We start from the raw sequence: 16154 nt of genomic DNA on the forward strand, positions 1-16154 counted from the left end.
TAACTGTTTCATACTATTTTACTCATTTTATAAATATAAGTATTCACTTAAGTATTCATTTTTTGTCGAAAATGTATGAAAGTGAGTTATGAAAAACATCTACCTAGAATAATAATATAATAAATAGAAAATAAAACATCTAATTGATTGAGTCATATGGTTTTTATTTTTGTGTAGTTCATGCCGTGGATTCCAAATTATTCATTCATGTTGATACAATTCTACGAATTGTAAAACCTCATTGCTTGTCCACATCGGCGCCGCCATCGCTATCGGAACATGGAAACGTAAATTTCATTGACGCGCAACGATACTGTCTCCGCTGATGAGTAACAACAAACTGAAGAAGACACCAACGTGTGAACGCTGTTTGCGGAGCGCGCCAAGATCCTTTGAAGTGTGCACAAAAAACCGACAACATTCGGATGGCCTGCCAATATTGGCGCCAACTACACTAATGAAGCCAACATACCGCCAAGTAGCTCTCTACACGTTGGCCCAACCCGTTGGCCCAACACGTTGGCCCCATGTGTACTGCCACCATAAAGTATAGGTACTATATCCCCGGATGTCTCGGGTTCGCGGGTAGTGGGGAGACAGTCACGCAGCAGCCTCGGGCGTGAGCGGACGTGTGTTTACCCTAGCTACTGGCGACGTAACGAGCCATTCCCATCCACTGCGTATACGAGTGTGAACTCGTATCTACACCTAGGTATATAGAAACGCTAATCAGCGTTGCATTTCCAAATTTTTGTAACATTATTCGAAATATGCAAAAATACCAAATGGCAATGGTTATTAATTTAAATTTATTTTGATCACGAAACCGGTAAGGTTTTGAAATCAACACTAAGCATGTCAATGGCATATTAGCAGGTTTTATAAAGATCGTTCAAAAATATTCTTTGAAAGCTTTTAGTACCTACTTATATTGATATAAAATAAACTTTATGAATTATGATATGTATAATTGTATATTATAAATTGTGATAATTAATAAGATACATGTATATAAATAATTAAATTAATATTTATATTTGCCCATGTTTAGATAAGTATCATAATTTTCTCATAAAAAAAATTGGGATTATACGCTTACATACATGTACATGTATACATAAATACATACGACATACGCTATGGACTGAAAACTATATTTTAAAAAATGTTTTAAAATCCGTAAAAAGAAGTCGATGTGTCTCACGCGTGTACAAGCAAGATGCAGTTATTCACGATCCAATCGATTCGCTCACTCAATACATGGGAGGGAAAGTTGCGAGAACCAGTTGCATTTAACCAGTAAATATACAACTAGAAAACTATATAAATTGTATTGGTGAGGTAAAACTTGATTTATCATGCCATCTGTGTATTATTATTTATTTTTTGCTATTAAAATAGTTTTCTTTATTTTTCATTGCTGACAGAAAAGGTGCGTAATATTTTTGACCTTCAGCCACAAATATAAAGCCATAATTTAGCTAAAAATGGAGTATGCTACGATCAAAATTTTAATGAATCGTGTATGTATTTCATTTTTGGCTAATTAGTTTGCATAATGTTTTTTAAGGTAAGTAATTTTCTTTAAATTCCTACTAGTAGGTACCTAGTTTATTTCTTTTGATTATAAAGTTAATTTGCATTAAAATAATATATTTGTAAAGTACTGTACTTACCTTAAAAGAAATGTAGAGCAAATTTATTTTTACCGACATTTACACGTAAGACGCATTGATGATTATTTCATAGTTAAATCGTAGGTAGTTTATTGATAAATAATAGAGACACACTTATTTTGAAATAATTTAAACTAAGTAAGTACCTACTTAGTTTATTTATATTTAGAGTTTGAACGAAGGACAGTAGTCGAGATTGCATTGGTACGAATATAAAAAAAGACCTTATTAGGTCTTTTTTTATATATATTTATTTATTATTTAGTAAACCACTTGTAATTCTAAAAGGTCAAAATTATCCAATTTTGTTTAATTTTACGGAAATAACCGTTTAATTCTTGCTCTAAAGTCGCTACATAAATATGTAGAAATAATTGGCTGCTGATAAAATTAAAGACAGATCAGTACAAGTTATAGAAACTGGTAAACGTACAAGTTCTATATAAAACGAAAAAAAGCGAAGGAGCGGGAGCAATGAACTTAACCTTATAAAACACGAATATTACTTCCCCGTTCTTACGAGGTTACCAACCACCACCTTCATACTATAATATACATGCATAATATTAATATACCTATACTTTAGCGTATAAAAAGCGAGCCAGAAATATCCATTTTAAACTTTTGATCATAATATAATACTTATATTTAACTAATAAATATATTCAACTAGGCGTTCATATATTTTGTATGTGGCAAATGGCACTATGTCACATTGAAATTATCGTTATAAACTCGTAAATTAAATATGACAGTAAAATTGAATTTTTCGCTGTAAATACCGTAATTACCATACGGAAATTCCACATTACTCACTAAATTATTTCGAAAAAACAGTGCAATGAAAATGAAGCAACATCATAAACTAAGAGTCCTAATTTGAATCGGCAGCAAACAAATCTAATTTTAACGTTCTTACTCTGAACAGCCTTTTAAACTATAACGCCATAAATTCTAACTATTTAGATTATTAGAACGTTGCTTGTAACGAATATAGCGCAAGATACGAATTAATAGCTATAAATCATGTTGTACGTCGACGAAGAAATGATTCATGGAGATGGCAATCTTACTCAATTACCGAATGTCTAACCTTGGGGCGGGAATGACCTCACGCCTCCCTGTCAAACGATCATTTCCTTTTACGACATCCCCTGTTTGACAATGGTTCCGTATTGCGCTTAAGCAATTTCTGAACAATAACTCGTTACGACAACATTTCATTACGGCTGTTCTTTTAATATCGAGTGATGTTAATTTTTGAGGTGAAACTTCTTTATCGGGGTTGGAAAAAAATTTAGTGTAACATTTCTTCGTTACGCGTGACATTTTTCCGTTACGCGCCATCTTTTTCTTATCCCTACCACGCGTGATTTCGACGTATTTCTGTAAAGTTGCATAAAGTAAATTATTTTTTTAAAAATAAGGTCATAAAGAAGTTTCACTTCTTACGTGTGTACACTAGTACACGCACACATTTTTTTTTATTGAAATTGAAAATATAAATAAGTTCCAAGCATATAATATAGGTAGCATAAGTATATATCACAGTAAACTCTGCATTCGCTTAATTAGTTTAGTTTTCGTGGCGACTGTAAAGATTACTAACTAGGTACTTCATGTTTAAACAAAAATTGGAAGTAGGTGGGCAGTAGGTACATAAATTTATTGCGTCTCGTAAATTACTAATATCGATCCAATTTAACTCCGCATGTCGGCGGTGTTTGAACTTTAAATTTAAGAAGGTAGGTAAGAATGTCTGAACTTTGAAGACTTCAAAATTTGGGACTAATCGGAGGTCGGGTTTATTCTGACGTCTAGACAAACGTTGTATACCTACGGACCTACCTTCTTTGTACCTGAATGTAAGTTGCCTGCTGTTTTTATTTTTTATATTTGTATTTTGTACACATTATTCCTAGGTACCTACTACCTACCTAGCTAAAAAGTACTTGTACATAAAAACCGGTTTCCAATTAATTCTCAATTTAGGTATATTCATCTTATGAATATGAAATGTCGATTGTCGATATTTATATCGATGAGCCACTAAGTAATTTTTTATTTGTTAATTGGGATTAATTACCTAATTTACTTTATTATGTAGGTACCTAATTTGACATGCATATTAAGAAATTACATTGTTTTTTTAATTAAATGACATCATGGCTTCTCGTTCAAGCTGAAATGCTAAATTGTATCTTACAGACTTACTGCTTGCTCACACTATTGCCAATAAAGAATGATTTACGTTCTTAAATGTATTATTATTTTTGTTACTACAGCCCTGCTCTTTCAGAGTAGGTATGTAGGTAGTTACAAAAATATCGTACAAACAATGAAAACATTGATTCATTAACACAAATACATAAATCATACGCACTTAAATCGAATCATTTACATTCTACAAAGGCGGCATAAGCATAATATTATGGTAGATAAGTTTTTGTTTTACAATGTTATCGATCTTCCAATCGCATCGTTGAAACACAAAAAATCGAGCGCGACAAATCAGAACGCATAAGACCCGTTTCGTATTGGTTTTTAAAAATGTCCCGATAACCCCCAACCTCGTACATATAAGTGCGCGTACATCGATACAAAGTCGAGGGCAATAACCCCGCCCTATCAGCTGACGACATCACTCTAACTGCGGGGAAAATTATCTTTCACGCAATATTTCGGTCATTCACTATCGGCGCCCTTTCTTTACTTTTGCCAAATAGACACAATGGGAATCGCAGTTCGCGTTAACCTTTCGCGAGCTTTTCGTTGCTCTCTTAATTGAGAATGGAGAAAAGTTGTCAGTTGATTTTAAACCTACACAAATTTGCGAAAACCCCGTTAAATACACCTTTCTTATTTAAAATGCACAAATTAAAAACCGCGAAATGCGTTCATGAATCACAAAAGCTTCCGGCGCATCACATATTCCCGGTGTTTGACCTGTTTTATTTAGATTTCCACGAAAAAATAAAACGTCTTAGTTAAATTTATCATGATCGTAACCTGATAATTAAGTGCTGTAGGTATGTATTATTAAATTTCGTGCCTGTGCGCAGGTAGTAAGTAGTGCTTTGATAACTATGAATCGCGACCTACTTGCGGTGCGACTAGTCTGCCGCACGCATTCGCCCTACAGCTAAATATAGATGATTTAATACACAAATATATATACATAATGAACAAAAGGCGAGACCCGACTCGATAATTTAACTAAGAAATGAGAACCGAGTGTCCTCTTGGGAAAGTAAGAATAAATATAGCAGAAGTGAGAAGGGATAATTATGACATAAAATAAACCTAATAAATAGGACAACGTACAGGTGTATGAAATATAATTATAATTTATTTTCAATCAAAACTGAAGATACTTTTACAAGGTACTTTTTTATGGAGAATTGCCACACCCAAGTAAACTCTATCTATCTCGTATCTCATATTATTAAAGAAAAACGACATTTAAAAGCTTACAAATTTCACTAATATAAGCGTAAAACATTTTTAATATTAACAAATGGAAGTAGTAAAAATAATAAGTAGGACGTTTAATAATGTTTTTTGTGAGATGAAGGAACAAAACGTAGGTATCTGAAGTTTTACGTTTCCGCATACGTACGCGACCACATGATACGATACACTGACATTGAAACATACTAACAAGTAACAAGCCAAGATTTCCTTATATTCGGATTCACTGAAACTTGTCAGTAGACAAACCGTATCTAAACTGCTTTGGAATGATAAAACCCCCGTTTGAAAATTTGCAAAGTTGCAAAGAGTAACGGGAAAGTGCGGTACCTCTACTTTAATATCGGTATTCGCTTCGCTGAGCGTTCGCGTTCCAATCAGCAGTTCTGGAAAAAATAAGCGTACAAAAGTACTATACCTCAGTCCGGTTTCCTTCCACGTATGCGATCGTTCTTGCGCGTATAGTTCTCAGCATTTACCTCGCGAGAATTAGTGGATTGACGCCAACGAACTGGGCACGTCAGTATCGCTATCACAAGCACTGTAACTAATCGAACACTAAATTTCCATCAGTCCGTCACAAATTGCACACAGATAGAACGGCAAAGTTTTATGAATACTAGTTTCGAAGAGTACACAAATTGAAAGTCGCTTCGAAAAACGTAGCGCGAACAACACACGCGTCCGCGATAACGCCTCACAAAAGACTGCTCTACAAATATGTGCCGACAACGGAGCGATTGGCCCCAGGCGGGCTGAAGAGGGGCGATGAGGTCTCATTCGCTCTCGCGAGGCTGCGTAATCATGTCCAGAGGGGGGAGCGAAGAAGGCCGATGGGATCCGATATGAACCGAGTTGCCACCGTTTATCCTCCTGTCTCGTTGCCATGATATCAGGCCTTGGAAACCAGGGGAAGTCGATATGATCAACCTCTACCAATAAACCATTTTCACTTATATTGAGTGAGAGATGTGTGCAATAGAAACAAGTTAACGTACGTCCATTTCACACCTCGACTTTGAAATTTGCTTGTAGGTATGTACTAATACAATACATAATCAATAATGTCATTTTCTTAGTTGGTTCTATTAGTAGTGAAAAACAGATAAATTATGATATAACGTACCCAAATAACTCAATTTTTTATTTTCTCGCCAAGCTTCGTTTACTTAGCAACTCTACATTCCCGGGCGGATCTTGCCCTTATTCCTGTACCGTTCGTACTTCGTAGTTAGTATCTACCTGTCACATATTTTTATTTTTTACCATTCCTTCATTATGTTGCCAACAAGCAATCCTTCAGAATGCAATGTATAATAATCATTTTAAAACTGTTACTCAATTTGTAAATTTTACGCAGTAAGTAAATTATTTACGGGTAGGTAATGAAAATGAAACAAACAAATAAATAATAATTATGTATATTGCGATCTCGGGCTATTTATTCCGGATCAACCTATCCAAGTTCAAATATTTATTACTTAAAAAAATCGAAGCAAGCTTATAGATACCTTAAATATGCAATGGTAGAGCCATAGTGTATGTAACGTGGTAGAGCCACACACAGAACAAGATAAAATATAATATTAATTTATTTTTATAATAACCTTTGATAATATAGAGACTGTATTACATTTCTCATTATTTTTTTTTTGATGTATACGCTTTGACTGAAACTTTTCTTAACAGTGGTGTTAGTGATTCGGAAGTATTTCCCGCCGGATACTCCTTGTTTAGAAAAGACAGAGCTGACGATTCTGGATGGGGTGGAGTTTTATTAGCCTTTCGTGACTGCTACAACGTCAAAAACATTAGAATAAATAGCGGTGATATAAATTGTTTAGAGATTTTAGCTTTATCCGTTAAAATTAAGTTTACGAATTTTGTTTATTGTGTTTTGTACATACGACCTAGTTCCAGTGATGAAATCTACTGTAAATATTTTGAAATTTTAGAAGACTTGTGTATTCGATTTTCGCAGCATAAAATCATTATTTTTGGCGATTTTAACTTAAACTCTGCAAGTAGAAACGTACTTACTCACTATAAAAACATGTTAGCTTTGTGCAAGTTTAGTCAAATTAATACTGTTCCTAATGTAACCGGTAGTATGCTAGATTTAATATTGTGTAATTTTAATACTGATTTACAATTGATCGATGACCCGCTACCGCTTGTACCCAAGGATAATTATCACCCCCCGCTTTTAGTAAAATTACGTTATTTGAGCCAACCACAGAAATACAAAACTCCGTCTGTGTGTAGTCAATTTATCTTGCAGTCTAATGAGTGGAATTTTCGTAAGGCGGATTTGAACAAACTATATTCGCGTCTCGAATTATTAGATTGGCGTGATATTTATGAATATGGTAATGTAGATGATGCGATTGAATTATTTTATAAAAAAATTTACGAGTGTATTAATGAATGTGTTCCCACAAAACGTAACCCCACATTTAATTCAAGATTTAACTACCCAGTATGGTTTACATCAGACGTAATTAGTAACATTAAAACTAAACATTTTCATCTAAAAAAGTATAAAGAAAATGGTACACAATTTAATAGGGAAATGTTTAGATATTATAGAATAAAGGTTAAAAACTTAATACATATTGCTTATTCTACCTACACGAATCAATTAGAATTTAACATAAAGAATGATCCATCAAATTTTTGGAATTTTATTAAACAACAGCGCTCGTCCCACTCTCAGCGTACTGAATATGAATATAACGGGAACCTTGTCTCAGGTGTCGACGCTGCTAATGCTTTTGCTACTTACTTTCAGTCGGTCTTTTTGAAAGATAAACCACAACTTAGTCCGAATAACATCTGCCCACATCCCGATAATGATTCCTCGCGTGTATCTATTAGCTACATCTCCAAGTCTGAAATACAAAATGCTGTTCGACGTCTTAAACCACGCTCATCTGCAGGACCCGATGGCATTCCTCCTTATCTCATTAAGGACTGCATATCTGTTTTTTTACAGCCACTTCACTTCTTATTCAACATGTCGCTTTCGTCCGACACATATCCCAATGAATGGAAAAAGTCGCGCATTACACCAATACCCAAAAGTGGCTGTAAGTCTCAAATTAATAACTATCGCCCTATAGCTGTAGCTTCTTGTTTTGGAAAATTATTAGAGATAATTTTAAATAATAATTTGACGAATCAGATTCGATCACTCTTGTGCGATCCTCAGCATGGATTCCGGTCGAAACGTTCTACGACAACAAATCTCATCAATTTTGTCGATTATACTGCAAAAGCACTCGATAAAAAAAGACAGGTTGACGTAGCTTATTTTGATTTTAAAAAGGCTTTCGATCGCGTAAATAATGATGTTCTTTTATCGAAATTTTCTAAATTTGGTTTTACACCCAAGTTGATAAAATACTTCGCTAACTATTTTGACGGTCGCGTCCAATACGTCCAACTCGGACATCTACGTTCCGATCCTTATTCCGTGCATTCTGGCGTAAGTCAGGGCAGCACTTTAGGACCTACTCATTTCTTGGTCATGGTAAATACTAAATGACCTTCCTAATGTACTAAGATCAGCCCAATGTCTCATGTTCGCCGATGACTTAAAACTATTCTTAACTATCGAATCTCATTCCGATTGCTTATCTTTACAAAATGACATAATAAATTTGACTTCTTGGTGCCACGAAAATCAATTAGAATTTAATATTTCAAAATGCAACATAATGACATACACTCGCTCGCGTTCACCTATTGTATATCCATACAGCTTAGAAGGCACAACGCTGCGCAGAGTCGACCACATCCGCGATTTAGGAATACTTTTTGATAAAACTTTAACGTTTAATGAACATATTGAGGCTCTGTGTCAAAAAGCGTACAAATCCCTCGGCTTTATCGTACGGCAATCGGCGAGGTTTCAGGATAGAAAAACTGTCGTCGTATTGTACTCGGCCTACGTACGCAGTATATTGGAATACAACGCAATAATATGGAGCCCTCACGAAAAGAAATACACACTACTGCTCGAGAGGGTTCAAAGAAAGTTTGCTCGTTATTTGTATTTAAAACTTTACGGATATTATCCTTACATGTATCCATCTCTTTTTGTAATAGGAATGGTTGGCTTAAATACACTTGAATTGAGACGAAAACTTGCTCTCATAATTCACTATTACTTATTATTAAATAATCGCGTCGACAATCCTGTCGCTTTGGGTATGTGCGGGTTGTGGGCGCCGCCTCCCGGCGTGTCGCTGCGCCGCCGGCCGCTGTTCGCGGAGGCCTGTGTGCGGACGCAGGCGGCCGGCACCGCTCCGACACACTCGGCCCTTCATCTGTTAAATCGTGTGCTGGCCTCCGATGCCACAATTGACATTTTTGCTAGTAGTATAAATACTGTCCTAGACCTCTGTATCAGGTACTTGGATGCACATTGAATGTAACTCCATTTTGTTCGTATTTTTGTTAACATATTGTTACTAAATTCTATGTATGCTTTGGTATTATTACTGTAAGTACAAAGAATGATTCTGTGTCAATAAATAAATAAAATAAATAAATAAATTATATAAATATATGGGTTATGGAATTTATTTACACCTCGTAAACATATTTTGAAACTATTCAAACTGCTTCTTTACCTCGAAAATTATCGTTTATAATAAAAACGTTTTCAAGACTGACAAACCTAAGAGCTAGCGCGCAAGAGCAACTTTTGTCTCCGCAGCTACATATTTTGTCTCTCCCATCAACTCTATCTATGGGCTAGTAAGAAAGTGCGCGCACGTAGCGACGCATAGGGGAAGTCGATATGATCAACCTGATGGGAGAGACAAAATATATTGTAGTTGAGGAGACAAAAGTTGCTCTTGTGCGCTAGCTTTAAATCTGTGCCTAAATTAATTACAAATAATAAGAGAAATTAATAAGCGAAATTCCCACCGCGTCGCGTTATTTGTTGTAAATAAAAACAATTGAAGACCTTATTTTAAAAATTGTATATTATACAAAAATGATGAGAAATCGAGACGTTCATGATCTAGCTAGTTTAATAAGTATTAAGTACTAAGTAATCTATTCCTGTATAAACGTTGAGTTATGATATCGACCGCACGATCTGTTACAACTTACATGATTCTTTGTCTGTAAAAAAGGATCGTTCTCCTTCTCGCATACATGAGAACTGGAATAGAAACTAAAATAGCATTTGCTTATAATAAAAGTTTATGTCAAATAAGAACAATAATATGTGGATTGCACGTGGAATCTTGGTGAGGAATACTTTTAGTAAAAACCTCGAGATTAGTCCTTTTCTTTAGACCACAGATAATATGATGATTGTTCCTTTAACTCTTCGAGGAGCATAGGGCCTCAGTAAACTTTTTCCAGTCACGTCGATTTTGGGCTTTTGCTTTGACTTCTTGCCACGACATGACAGGCCGGTTTTATTTAGTTCAGCAACCACGGATCTCTTCCACGATGCAGGGGGATGACCTTTTCTTCTACGACCATTCGGGGGCGACTAGTCTAAAGATAATATAGATTTGGATATTAAATTGAAAAAATCATATCATGGAACAAACTTGGAAATTATAAAACACAAATTAGATTTTGTGCACAAAATTGAATGCAGTTCTATGTTTATAACCTACGAATTGCGCATACCTACTACTTACTAGTAATTACAATTAGTATAGGCAGGTATTTTCTTTTCAAAAAATTGTTTATAATACGGGAATCCATAAAGCTACCACTTTCATTCGCTCTTAGAACAAAACAACGGTAAGCAATAAGTCCGTTATAAAACGATTTGCATGCAGCCAATGCAGCTATAACGCTAGCGTGGAGGAAATTTCTCTACGAGTTTTTGCTACGGATCACGGTTTCGCGAAGTGTGCTTCGCGTGGGAAAGAGAAAGATATATGGGTGTATTTTATTTTCCTAATGACATGTAATGTGTGTGCATCTTCTTCTTGAATCTTGAATTGCTGTTTATTGATAAACAAATCTTTTTGTTATCGTAGATGATTAATAGGCTCGCTAAAAGTTCGATGTGTTGCAGTATGTACGTCGCATAGACTGTGTATTCACTCGACTTTCCTTAGCTGTTGTGGTTCGCACAACTTTCCGAGTCATTGTTCCTCGCACGTGAGAACTTTTGTTTTTGTATTGCGTTTCCACGTGGAAACGTTTTCTATATGTCGCTTATATAAGTATGTTTTGCGGCCGGTATCTTTATGATAAGTGGTTGAGATGTCGGGGTATTGAAAAATGTATCAATAACGATTTTCATTCCTTTCTCTTATGAATATGCTTTGCTTTTCACACGTACGAAGCTTAAATTTTCAACATTTAATTACCTATGCTGTTTTTGAAAATAGCGTTACTTACGTATACTTATTTACTAAAACTTTGAATTTTCTTAATGACCTCTTACCAATATGAAATCGGAGCCTGTAGAGCAGACCTATTCAACGTTTATAAAATAAACTACCTGCAATATGGTCCACTTACATACATCATTACAATATTATAAAGGCAAGTCTCGCAATGCAATTTCTGCGTCATATAAATTTGTTATCGTGTAGACCCTTCGTTGAACAAAATTATACATTTTTCAGTCCCATACTGTTGGGGAAGGGACCGATCGATTACTGCTACAATGACACCTAAACGGGCTCAGCTCACCTTAGAAGCTTACTATAGAGGAATAATATTATATGTTGGTGGCTGGTGCAATGTGAAAAATACATGCATCCATGAATGTGCCTTCTACCTACAATATTGATAATAATATGAAAATAACTCTTAATGTCTCTTCTAAGACAGATTTACTTTCGCAAGCATATTATTAGTAGGGATTTCCAGAATAAAAAAAATCCATAAAAACATAGGAAACCATACATCGAATATATCTGTAACTAGCTTACCGCCCGCGGCTTCGCCCGCTTTGTCTAAAACCTAATAAATTATATACTAAAACCTTCCTCTTGAATCACTCTATCTATTAAAAAAACCGCATCAAAATCCGTTGCGTAGTTTGAAAAATTTAAGCATACAAAGGGACATAGGGACAGAGAAAGTGACTTTGTTTTATACTATGTACCTCGTGATGATACAAAGGTAACATTTGTAACAAAGAAATGCAGCAACAATCACAAATCCAAAGATAGCTGTAGTCAAATATATCGCTGAACACAAACTCAATAATTGTCACATAATATGCAGACAATGCAACATATATCATGGATGAACAATATCTAGATACGATATTATTATTGATTCCCTTGCAAATGTCGAAAATTTCAGCATAAAACTTTTGATTGCGTTTGATTTTTTCTGTTCGCGTTTTAAATCTCTATGCTTTTAGATAGACGGACAACTACGTAATTTGAATCGTATCAATTTTTCCTTTTGTGCTACTGTCCCTGGATAATACAGCCCCTGAACCCTAAAAATCCGCCCCGGCTTCGCCCGTGGTATATATTTCGCAATAAAAGGTAGCCTATGTTCTTTCTCAGGGTCTAAAGATTGTCTGTGCCGAATTTCATCAATATCGGTTGAGAAGTTTAAGTAGGAAAGCTTAGATCAGCGTTACCGACAGACAAGACAAAGTTACTTTCACATTTATAATATTAGTAGGGATTCTATGACTTTTCCCTCTACGACCAGAATAATATAGAGATTAATAATTTTCATATTTTTTTTTCCAAATGTATACTAGTAAGTATATATATAACAATATGATTTGCATAAATAGTATTTTCATTAATCTAGGTATCGATCTTTTTGTTTTATTATCACAATTACCTATTTATGCGACAATCAGTCATTGAACCATTTTTAAAGTTCAATGAACCTTAATTGACATTCAAAGTCACGTTGCTAAACGTAATAAAAATAATGTCAGTGTCATGATAGAGCGATTTAATTTAATACTTTAATACCTTCTAATAGATGAGCAATTCTACTACGTATTACATTTATATAAATTGAATCTAGGAAACGGCCCCGACGTTTTTCAAGATGCAGGGAGCTACGGGGGCGATAAATCGATCTAGCTAGCTTTCATTTTTAGAAAAAAGGCCGTTTATCCGTAAAGGCATCATCCAGGCAATATCGCAGGGAAATGAGGATATTTCATATTAGTGATTTTACGCAATTCTAGGGATACGAAATCATGGAAGCTTTCACTCTTCTAACTTCTTATCTATTAGTTAGGTTACTTTTTACTAAGGAAGGTTTTTTGTTATATGATATGTATTTTTCATATTATCCTATCCAAAGGTTGCCTGGAAGAGATTGCTTGAAAGCGATAAGGCCGCCTATTTAACATGTTGTGTCTTATATGTTTTTCTATTTTCTTTTTCTTCTCTTCTGTATGTGTGTGTTTTAACACTTTGTTTATAAATAATTTTGTATTGTATTATTAATCACTACATAGTAGGTATAAAACAAAGTCGCTTTCTCTGTCCGCATACATAGTGCTTAAATCTTTAAAACTACACAACGGATTTTGATGCGGTTTTTTTTAATAGATAGAGGGATTCAACAGGAAGGTTTTAGTATATAATAATTTATTATGTCTTAGACAAAGTGGGCGAAGCCGCAGGCGGAAAGCTAGTATAATACAATATGCAGTTGGTACAGGTGGAAACACGCATTGAACCCGTCTAAGATGTTTGATCCCAACAAGATCTGATTATAAGATCCTTTGACATTATCAGAGCAATTATTAGCAGGTGCGCTGGTAGTTAACTGCAATATGCAAGATGGATTTTCAATTAGCATTGAATATTAACAGTTGCCGGGATTATGTTTAGTAATCTATACAATTATACATATAATAAATCTGTAGAAGGGTCAATTCTGTACATTGTAAATATAAATAGCAGGGGGTGTTACTGGATCGATACCAAACCCAAATACGTGATAAAAAAAATTTTTGTCTGGCTGTCTGTCTGTCTGTATGTGAAGGCATCACATGAAAACTAACGGTTCGATTTCGATGAAACTTGGTTTAATTATACCTTATGATCCTGGGCATAAAATAGGATACTTTTTATCCCGAAAAAATACGGGAGCTAGTGAATAATATGATTATAATATAAATATTACTATGGTATTATTACGTTTTGATGATAAATTGTCAGATATTTTCTAGAATAATCAAAAACTAGGTTTGTAAATGGTCCACTTTGTAAGAGTAATTGAACGTTGAATACGAATGAGCTTCTAAAGAACCAAGGCAACGAAAATGAAAAATTAAGTCAAATTAAAAGCCATAGATCTAAGTTCTAACTACTGTAGCAAGGTGAGGAGTGAGAGTAGCACCCTAGTATATAGTATTCTCACAGTATTACAATATTATTTCTATTCTGGTTGTAGGTACCTGTGAAAAACGTTAGGTTAAACAAAATGCAAAATGTAAAAAAAAACAGACTGATTTTTAGCCAGTTTATGTTATAATAAAGATAGTAAATTATATAATTTACGGAATTTGGTATAAAGTATGATATCTGACACATATTTCATAATATAATACTAAATCTGGATAAATGTGTTTGATCTCACATAAGTTTTTGTTGGCTCACAATATGAAAGAGCCATTAGTGATCGAGAAACTTTTGAGACATCTTTATTACGTGTAGTTTGATGTTTATGTAGCAAGTTAAATATTAGTTTCGTCTTGCTCCTTGGATGTTTATTTTGTTTGATTAGTTTTGTTTCTGTTTGACCTATGAACATAGAGCGATTAAACACAATTGATACTAATTTTTTGAAGTGAAATTTTTTTAGGCGCGTTGAGAGTAAAATTTCAAGGACGCTTCATGGCAATACCGTCATGGCATGCAGTAATGCGACGATTTTGGTATCTGTGAGTTTTGCCAAAGAGTTTCATTTCTGACACGTCAAATCTTCTTGAATCTTCAAAAAGCTTTATCTTTATTTGCACAGGTTAGGTCGAAGGCAAAATAGTGCAATGCGTGGAATGATAAAACCTGTATCAAAGTTTTACTTAATCTTGATATAATAAACCGGTAAGCGCCACCTTACTTCTACGTGCCTTTTCTTTGTCACATTCAAACGAGTATTTCCCGTCTCTAAGGAAACCCTTCAGTGGCAGAGGTGTAAAGTCACCAATTAAACGCATTTATAACTGTAACTAATGGCTGTAGAACAATTAATTACATAATGTCACAGATCGCATCAGTACCGTTAGCGGTGACGCAACTCGGCGTTTGTGAAAGCAGATACTAACGGAATTGGGTTAGCGTGCGCGCGTGCTCCGTCCACATACATATTTATTTTGGTTTAAAATAACGTTACTTTTTATTTTTAAAGACCTCGCGAGTTAAGATTGTGTGATGTTATAGCACTATATTACAACGGTGATTGATGTAGCTGGTGATCCAGTGCGGTAAGAGTAAGTATGGTTTTTCCAATACAAAAACATAGATTTGCACTTAAATTTGTATCAAAAGATACGATGAGCAGTAATTGTTTATTTTTATCGGATTACAAAGAAGGCAGGAAGAACGAAATCATGTTATCTCTACCTATTAGTTCCTGTCGGCAGTTGAGTAATTAATGTTTCAAACAAGGTTTCATAAGCCCGGGAAGGGATTACCTATAACCGATTATGTTTCACAGACAGTGTACACAATAAATCGAAGATCAACTTGTTATTCGGCCGGCGACGTGGCTTTGACCCGGTGTATTTGGGTCAAGAGGAATCGATTATCCGTCTCCACGTTTACCTCCACTCGTTTTGAATTATGTAATGAATTTAAAGGGGTATGGCGGGACCGAGTTTTGAAAGCGGACGAGGCAGGAACAACTCGTTTAGAAGATATTGGTCGTTGTGGAAGTGATTTTGTTAAATAATGATAATTGAAATTTTCTTCGCTAACAGAAAAGTTTTACTATACTGAAGTACAAGTAGCCAAGTGACAACCAGCTATTATATGAGCGCGTGATTCAGCGGGAACTCCATCAAAATCAGACGGG

The 16154-nt window shown here is 34.9% G+C and overlaps 1 protein-coding gene across 2 annotated transcripts in view; it reads right to left on the reverse strand.

The window, feature by feature from the left end:
* The window catches only part of LOC123692976, a 54489-nt gene extending 48651 nt beyond the window's left edge, over positions 1–5838 (reverse strand). For both annotated transcript variants that reach the window (XM_045637837.1, XM_045637835.1), the window contains exon 1: positions 5566–5838. The gene's annotated coding sequence lies outside the window, so the exon portion shown is untranslated. The remainder of the gene's footprint in view (positions 1–5565) is intronic.
* Between the last annotated feature and the right edge of the window lie 10316 nt (positions 5839–16154).

This window comes from Colias croceus, chromosome 7 (genome assembly GCF_905220415.1).
Source record: "Colias croceus chromosome 7, ilColCroc2.1".
NCBI lineage: Eukaryota > Metazoa > Arthropoda > Insecta > Lepidoptera > Pieridae > Colias > Colias croceus.